This window comes from Oreochromis aureus, linkage group 2, assembly GCF_013358895.1.
Source record: "Oreochromis aureus strain Israel breed Guangdong linkage group 2, ZZ_aureus, whole genome shotgun sequence".
Lineage (NCBI taxonomy): Eukaryota > Metazoa > Chordata > Actinopteri > Cichliformes > Cichlidae > Oreochromis > Oreochromis aureus.
The window spans coordinates 33,644,613-33,652,286 of NC_052943.1; the positions used below are offsets into that span (position 1 = coordinate 33,644,613).

Genomic DNA, 7,674 nt, shown 5'->3' on the forward strand with positions numbered 1-7,674 from the left:
TTCTATTCTATTCTATTCTATTCTATTCTATTCTATTCTAACAGAGCAACTAAGGCCACAAGCCCACCAGGAAAGTAACTGAGATCATAGAATAAAGGAGCCTTGCGTTGTTTTCCCCTGGAGGTCTATACAAGCAAAATTCTTTTGGCTGCCACAGAAGCTAACCCCTGCTGGTAATTAAAAAGAATGCAGGTTCAAGGCAACTTTTCAAAGCCAGAAGCTGTCTACAATTTAAAACGGAGACAACTTAGCATCCATTAGGAATGTTAAGTATATTACAGAAATGGGTCTATTATGGTATGTTATAATGTACACAGTGTGAAGTATGTTATGAATATTCTATAACTATAAGTATGTACAGGCTGTAGTGAGTACAAGCTACGTACAGGCTATGAACAGGATATAAATATGAAATAAAAACTATACAGAAATATGAGATATACAGTTATACAGAAATGTGAACTATGCAAGTTATAAACAGTTGTAGGATTAAAAATTATTGTATGTACAGAATGATTATTTACACAGAGCTATACAGTAGTGCAGTTAAGATAAGTGAGATATGTGGATAATTTCTACAGAGGCTGTATAAAGTGCTGGTGGTTGTGAGTGGTGGTTCAGTCCATGTTATTATTGTGTGTTTGAGGGTACGGTTGTCCATTGTGTGTGTGAGTGTAGATGGTTGTGGGTGTGTGTATGTTCAGTCCATGAGTTTAACGTGGGTCAGATGTCAGGAGGCAGAGTTCAGGAGTCTGACAGCTGTGGGGAAGAAGCTGTTCCGGTACCTGGTGGTCTTAGTCCGGAGGCTCCTGTAGCGCCTCCCAGAGGGCAGGAGGGTGAAGAGTCCATGTGATGGGTGACTGGGGTCTCTGATGATTTTCCCAGCCCTTTTCAGACACCGCTTCCTGTAGATGTCCTTTATGGCAGGAAGTGGTGCTCGGCGATGCGCTGGGCAGTTTTCACGACCCTCTGCAACGCCTTCGGTCCGAGGCAGAGCAGTTCCGCACCAGACTGTTATACAGTTGGTCAGGATGCTCTCGATGGTGCAGCGATAGAAGTTCACCAGGATGTCTGAGGACAGGTGGTTCTTCCTCAGAGTCCTCAAGAAGAAGAGGCGCTGGTGAGCCTTCTTGACCAGCTTGGAGCAGTTGGTCGTCCAGATGAGATCCTCGGAGATGTGGACTCCCAGGAACTTGAAGCTGCTCACACGCTCCACAGCCGTCCCCTTAATGTGGATGGGTGGATGTCGGTCAGCATTCCTCCTGTAGTCCACGATGAGCTCCTTGGTCTTCTCGGTGTTAAGCAGCAGGTTGTTTCTGTTGCACCACTCAGCCAGACGATCCACCTCCTCCCTGTAGGCGGTCTCATCGTTGTCACTGATGAGGCCAATCACCGTGGTGTCATCTGCAAACTTAATGATGGTGTTGGAACCATCAGCAGGTCTGCAGTCGTGGGTGAAGAGGGAGTAGAGGAAGGGTCAAGGGTTACTGAGTACATCATGAAGCTGATTTTATAAAATATGGTCCCTATTAGCTGCTACAGTATATGAGAGTGCACTAAAATCAATATTGAATCGGTGTGTAACTTTGCCAAAACAATGTCGGACTCTGTAGTTTTCTCTGGTCCCCTCCCCAATCAGACCAGGAGTGACATGTTTAGCCGCATGTTCTCCTTAAATTGCTGGCTGTCTGAGTGGTGTCCCAGAAACGATGTGGGCTTCATAGATAATTGGCAAACCTTCTGGAGGAAACCTGGTCTTGTTAGGAGAGACGGCATCCATCCCACTTTGGATGGAGCAGCTCTCATTTCTAGAAATACGGACCAATTTATTAAACCCCCCAAAATATGACTATCCAGAGTTGGGACCAGGAAGCAGAGTTGCAGTCTTACACGCCTCTCTGCAGCTTCTCTCCTCCTGCTACCCCCCCAAAAACCCATCTCCATTGAGACTGTGTCAGCTCCCAAACAGACAAAAAACAAACCAAAAACCAGCAATAAACAACTTAAACATAAAAAATCACAAAGAAAGAACAATACAGTATCCACATCTGAACCAAAGAGTAAAACAGTGAAATGTGGATTATTAAATATTAGGTCTCTCTCTCTCCAAGTCTCTGTTAGTACATGACTTAATAATTGATCAACAAATCGATTTACTCTGCCTTACAGAAACCTGGTTGCAGCAGGATGATTATGTTAGTTTAAATGAATCAACACCCCCGAGTCATTCTAACTACCAGAAACCTCGAAGCACAGGCCGAGGGGGCGGTGTGGCAGCAATTTTTCACACCAGTCTATTAATTAACGAAAGACCAAGACAGACTTTTAATTCATTTGAAAGCCTGATGCTTAGCCTCGTCCACCCCAGCTGTAAAACTCAGAAACCAGTCTTACTTGTTATCATCTATCGTCCACCTGGGCCTTACACAGAGTTTCTCTCTGATTTCTCAGACTTTTATCTGATTTAGTGCTCAGCTCAGATAAAATAATTATTGTGGGTGATTTTAACATCCATGTAGATGCTAAAAATGACAGCCTCAACATCGCATTTAATCTGTTATTAGACTCAATTGGCTTCTCTCAAAATGTAAAAGAACCCACCCACCACTTTAATCACACTCTAGATCTTGTTTTAACATATGGCATAGAAACTGAACATTTAACAGTGTTTCCTGAAAACCCTCTGCTGTCTGATCATTTCCTGATAACATTTACATTTACAATAATTGATTACACAGCAGTGGAGAGTAGACTTTATCACAGTAGATGTCTTTCTGAAAGTGCTGTAACTAAGTTTAAGAATATAATCCACCCACTGTTATCATCTTCAATGCCCTGTACCAACATAGAGCAGAGCAGCTATCTGAACACTACTCCAACAGAGGTTGATTATCTTGTTAATAATTTTACCTCCTCACTACGTACGACTCTGGATACTGTAGCTCCTGTGAAAACTAAGGTCTCAAATCAGAAGTACCTGACTCCGTGGTATAATTCTCAAACACGTAGCCTAAAGCAGATAACTCGTAAGCTGGAGAGGAAATGGCGTGTCACAAATTTAGAGGATCATCATTTAGCCTGGAGAAATAGTTTGTTGCTTTATAAGAAAGCCCTCCATAAAGCCAGAACATCTTACTATTCGTCACTGATTGAAGAAAATAAGAACAACCCCAGGTTTCTCTTCAGCACTGTAGCCAGGCTGACAAAAAGTCAGAGCTCTACTGAGCCAACCATCCCTTTAACGTTAACTAGTAATGACTTCATGAACTTCTTCACAAATAAAATTTTAATCATTAAAGAAAAAATTACCAATAATCATCCCACAGATGTAATATTATCTACAGCTACTTTTAGTACCATCGATGTTAAGTTAAACTCTTTTCTCCAATTGATCTTTCTGAGTTAACTTCAATAATTAATTCCTCCAAACCATCAACGTGTCTTTTAGACCCCATTCCTACAAAACTGCTCAAAGAAGTCCTGCCATTAATTAATTCTTCGATCTTAAATATGATCAACCTATCTCTAATAATCAGCTATGTACCACAGGCCTTCAAGGTGGCTGTAGTTAAACCTTTACTTAAAAAGCATCTCTAGACCCAGCTGTCTTAGCTAATTATAGGCCAATCTCCAACCTTCCTTTCATATCAAACATCCTTGAAAGAGTAGTTGTCAAACAGCTAACAGATCATCTGCAGAGGAATGGCTTATTTGAAGCGTTTCAGTCAGGTTTCAGAGCTCATCACAGCACAGAAACAGCTTTAGTGAAGGTTACAAATGATCTTCTTATGGCCTCTGACAGTGGACTCATCTCTGTGCTTGTCCTGCTAGACCTCAGTGCTGCGTTCGAAACTGTTGACCATAATATCCTATTAGAGCGATTAGAACATGCTGTAGGTATTACAGGTACTGCGCTGCAGTGGTTTGTATCATATCTATCTAATAGACTCCAATTTGTTCAAGTAAATGGAGAGTCCTCTTCACACACTAAGGTCAATTATGGTGTTCCACAGGGTTCAGTGCTAGGACCAATTCTATTTACATTATACATGCTTCCCTTAGGCAGCATCATTAGAAGACATAGCATAAATTTTCACTGCTATGCAGATGACACGCAGCTCTATCTATCCATGAAGCCAGGTAACACACACCAATTAGTTAAACACCAGAATGTCTTAAAGACATAAAGACCTGGATGGCCGCTAACTTTCTGCTTCTTAATTCAGATCAAACTGAGGTTATTGTACTCGGCCCTGAAAATCTTAGAAATATGGTATCTAAGCAGATTCTTACTCTGGATGGCATTACCTTGGCCTCCAGTAATGCTGTGAGGAACCTTGGAGTCATTTTGACCAGGACATGTCCTTCAATGCACATATTAAACAAATATGTAAGACTGCTTTCTTCCATTTGCGCAACATCTCTAAAATTAGAAATATCCTGTCTCAGACTGACGCTGAAAAACTAGTTCATGCATTTATTACTTCCAGGCTGGACTACTGTAATTCATTATTATCAGGATGTCCTAAAAACTCACTGAAAAGCCTTCAGCTGATCCAAAATGCTGCAGCAAGAGTCCTGACAGGGACTAGAAAGAGAGAGCATATTTCTCCTGTTTTGGCTTCCTTTCATTGGCTTCCTGTTAAATCCAGAATTGAATTCAAAATCCTGCTCCTCACATACAAGGTCTTAAATAATCAGGCCCCATCTTATCTTAATGACCTTGTAGTACCATATCACCCTATTAGAGCACTTCGCTCTCACACTGCAGGCCTACTTGTTGTTCCTAGAGTATTTAAAAGTAGAATGGGAGGCAGAGCCTTCAGTTTTCAGGCCCCTCTTCTGTGGAACCAGCTTCCAGTTTGGATTCAGGAGACAGACACTATCTCTACTTTCAAGATTAGGCTTCAAACTTTCCTTTTTGCTAAAGCATATAGTTAGGGCTGGACCAGGTGACCCTGAATCCTCCCTAGTTATGCTGCAATAGACGTGAGCTGCCGGGGATTCCCATGATGCATTGAGTTTTCCTTTCCAGTCACCTTTCTCACTCACTATGTGTTAATAGACCTCTCTGCATCGAATCATATCTGTTATTAATCTCTGTCTCTCTTCCACAGCATGTCTTTATCCTGTCTTCCTTCTTTCACCCCAACCAGTCGCAGCAGATGGCCCCGCCCCTCCCTGAGCCTGGTTCTACTGGAGGTTTCTTCCTGTTAAAAGGGAGTTTTTCCTTCCCACTGTCGCCAAAGTGCTTGCTCATAGGGGGTCATATGATTGTTGGGGTTTTCTCTGTACCTATGAAGTGCCTTGAGGCGACTTTTGTTGTGATTTGGCGCTACATAAATAAAATTGAATTGAATTGAATTGAACTGTCTGTGATATCCACTTCTAAAAAGCTAAGATTATAGTACAACAACTGTTCTAACACATTAGCAAAGGCAACAACTGTTCTAGTCCTGGTTAGCTATCGCATATTGTACTCCAGCTTAAAACACTTCTGCTGTCAGAAATATTACAGTATATATTTTCATACAGGGATAAACGTGGATAATTTACAAAAAAAGTCATATTTGAGAACTTTTTATTCCTTGTGTGTTTTTGTTCACTGTTTAATGGGTAAATAAAAATAAAACTGCTCCTCGGTCACCGTGACAACAGCCTATTTCCCGATAAATGCAGCTGCTGGGAGGTGTCAAAGGTCACGCTGGGGTAATGGGTGATGGATGACGGGTGGGGGGATCGTGGGAAATATGTGAATGGGGCTGTGTGTGGTTCATCTTGCTGTTACCCGTAGTGACAGAAATGGCCCTTTTTGGTGTGCATGGTGTCTCTGTTAACTCGTCTGAATGAGCCTTTCTGAAGTGCTGCACACATGGGATCGCTCTGAACACGTCTGTGCTTCAGTGGGACTGATGTTCTAAAGGCCATGTGGTTATTTTGAAGCTCAAGTTGTTAAAAGACAATATATTGTTTCAGTATCCATCATTTTAACAGACATGAAGTCAGGGTGTCTGCAGCTGATTACCTTATGATAGAATATGCCATTAGCCTGAGGTCACTAGGCTACACTGTATGGCGCTAAGAATGGCCAGCCCTACCACTGGTCTGATGGAGCTGACGTATGGTGACTGGTGATCTGATGGTGGCAAACCCCAAACAGAGCTGTGGGTGAAGCAGAGGTCATGACCACAAAGGAAGCAGTGTGAAGAGTGATTACTAATGTACATGTCAGAACTGAGATCATCAGACTTTATGAAACTCATAACAAAGTTAACTTGATGTTTTACATCACTGTTTTCTTAAATTCATATCTGGATAAAATAGTGTCGTTCACCAACGACACTACTGTCAGCTGGAATAATACAATAGCACATGCTGTATTGCCAATCTTGAATGCATTTGGCTGCAGATGCATTTTCTATTGCCCTGAGTCTTCTCTCTGTTTCAGCAGAGGTGATGATGGTGATGAAGACTACGGGAACCTTTTTCTGGCAAATCATTTTGTTCTGAATTTCTTACACAGGTGGATCTCATGATATGTAAAGTGGGTAGTGGTGTGGTTGTTTGTACTGCTGACTCAGAGCAAGAAGATTCTGGGTTTTGCTCCATGCCCTCTCTGTGCAGAGTGGTCCTTCTTTCCAGGTAATCCGTCTTCCTCTGGCAGTCCAAAGACATGCACAGGGTTCGGTTAATTGGTGATTCTAAATTGGCCATAAGCCTGAATAGTTGTGCTCTTAGCCCTGCCACAGATTAGCAACCAGAGTCCTCCCAGTTAGAATAAATGGATGGAAGGAAAGAAGTCTCAAAGGAATTGGATTTAGCAGGTGGGACATTTTAAACAATGACAAAAATATAATGTTCTCTAACACCTAAAATGGTCTTAAAAAATGGGAATACGGGGATATGTCATCTAACTGAAACAGTCACTTCCTGGAGTTGCAGTTTGTGTCAGGCAATCTGTATTTTGTCTCAGACATCAATTAAAATGTATACTTTAAAATAAATAATTAACTTAATTTTACTTTGAATTTTTCCTGCTTTTGTTTTGAACATCATACTAACAGTGCTTTCAAACGCAGAGTAACTAGCGCATTTCGCAAACTAGTAGCTTAACTATGAAACAAAAGATATATATTACTAATTGCTACTTTTTTAAATCAAAAAATTTGACTTGGATACAGAAGGGTAGTCAAAAAGAAGAGTGATTCAATGGAAAATAACCTAACGGCCAATTTATTAATTAAAAAAAATAAATAAATAAAAAAGTGGAGATGCCGGGGATTGAACCCGGGGCCTCATACATGCAAAGCATGCGCTCTACCACTGAGCTACATCCCCACACGAGCGGAAGCGCTCACTGTAGCCTATAAACACATGGTACTATCATATTCTAAATTTAAGTATTGGTTGTTAGTAGTAACATTTCGTAGCGGTCACTTCAAAAGACTTACAGCGGCTACCTTGAAGTACACGTTTCTTTAACCATACTGCGAACAACGAAATAACACGTGCTGCTAAAAATGTACTTCCTACTAAAAATTGGACTAAGCTTTATTTCTCATGCTAACCCTGAAATATTACGTGGAGAGATAGTAAGGCTTATCGATTGTAACTATTTATTTTATTGTACTGTGAGTTCCTGTCATGGACCGGTTCGTCCGAGGCTGTGAACGC

At 41.3% G+C, this 7,674-nt stretch overlaps 1 non-coding gene across 1 annotated transcript; it reads right to left on the minus strand.

The window, feature by feature from the left end:
- Window positions 1-7,266: 7,266 nt before the first annotated feature.
- trnaa-ugc lies at window positions 7,267-7,338 on the minus strand. The gene has a single exon. It is a non-coding gene; the product is annotated as a tRNA-Ala (tRNA).
- Window positions 7,339-7,674: the final 336 nt, after the last annotated feature.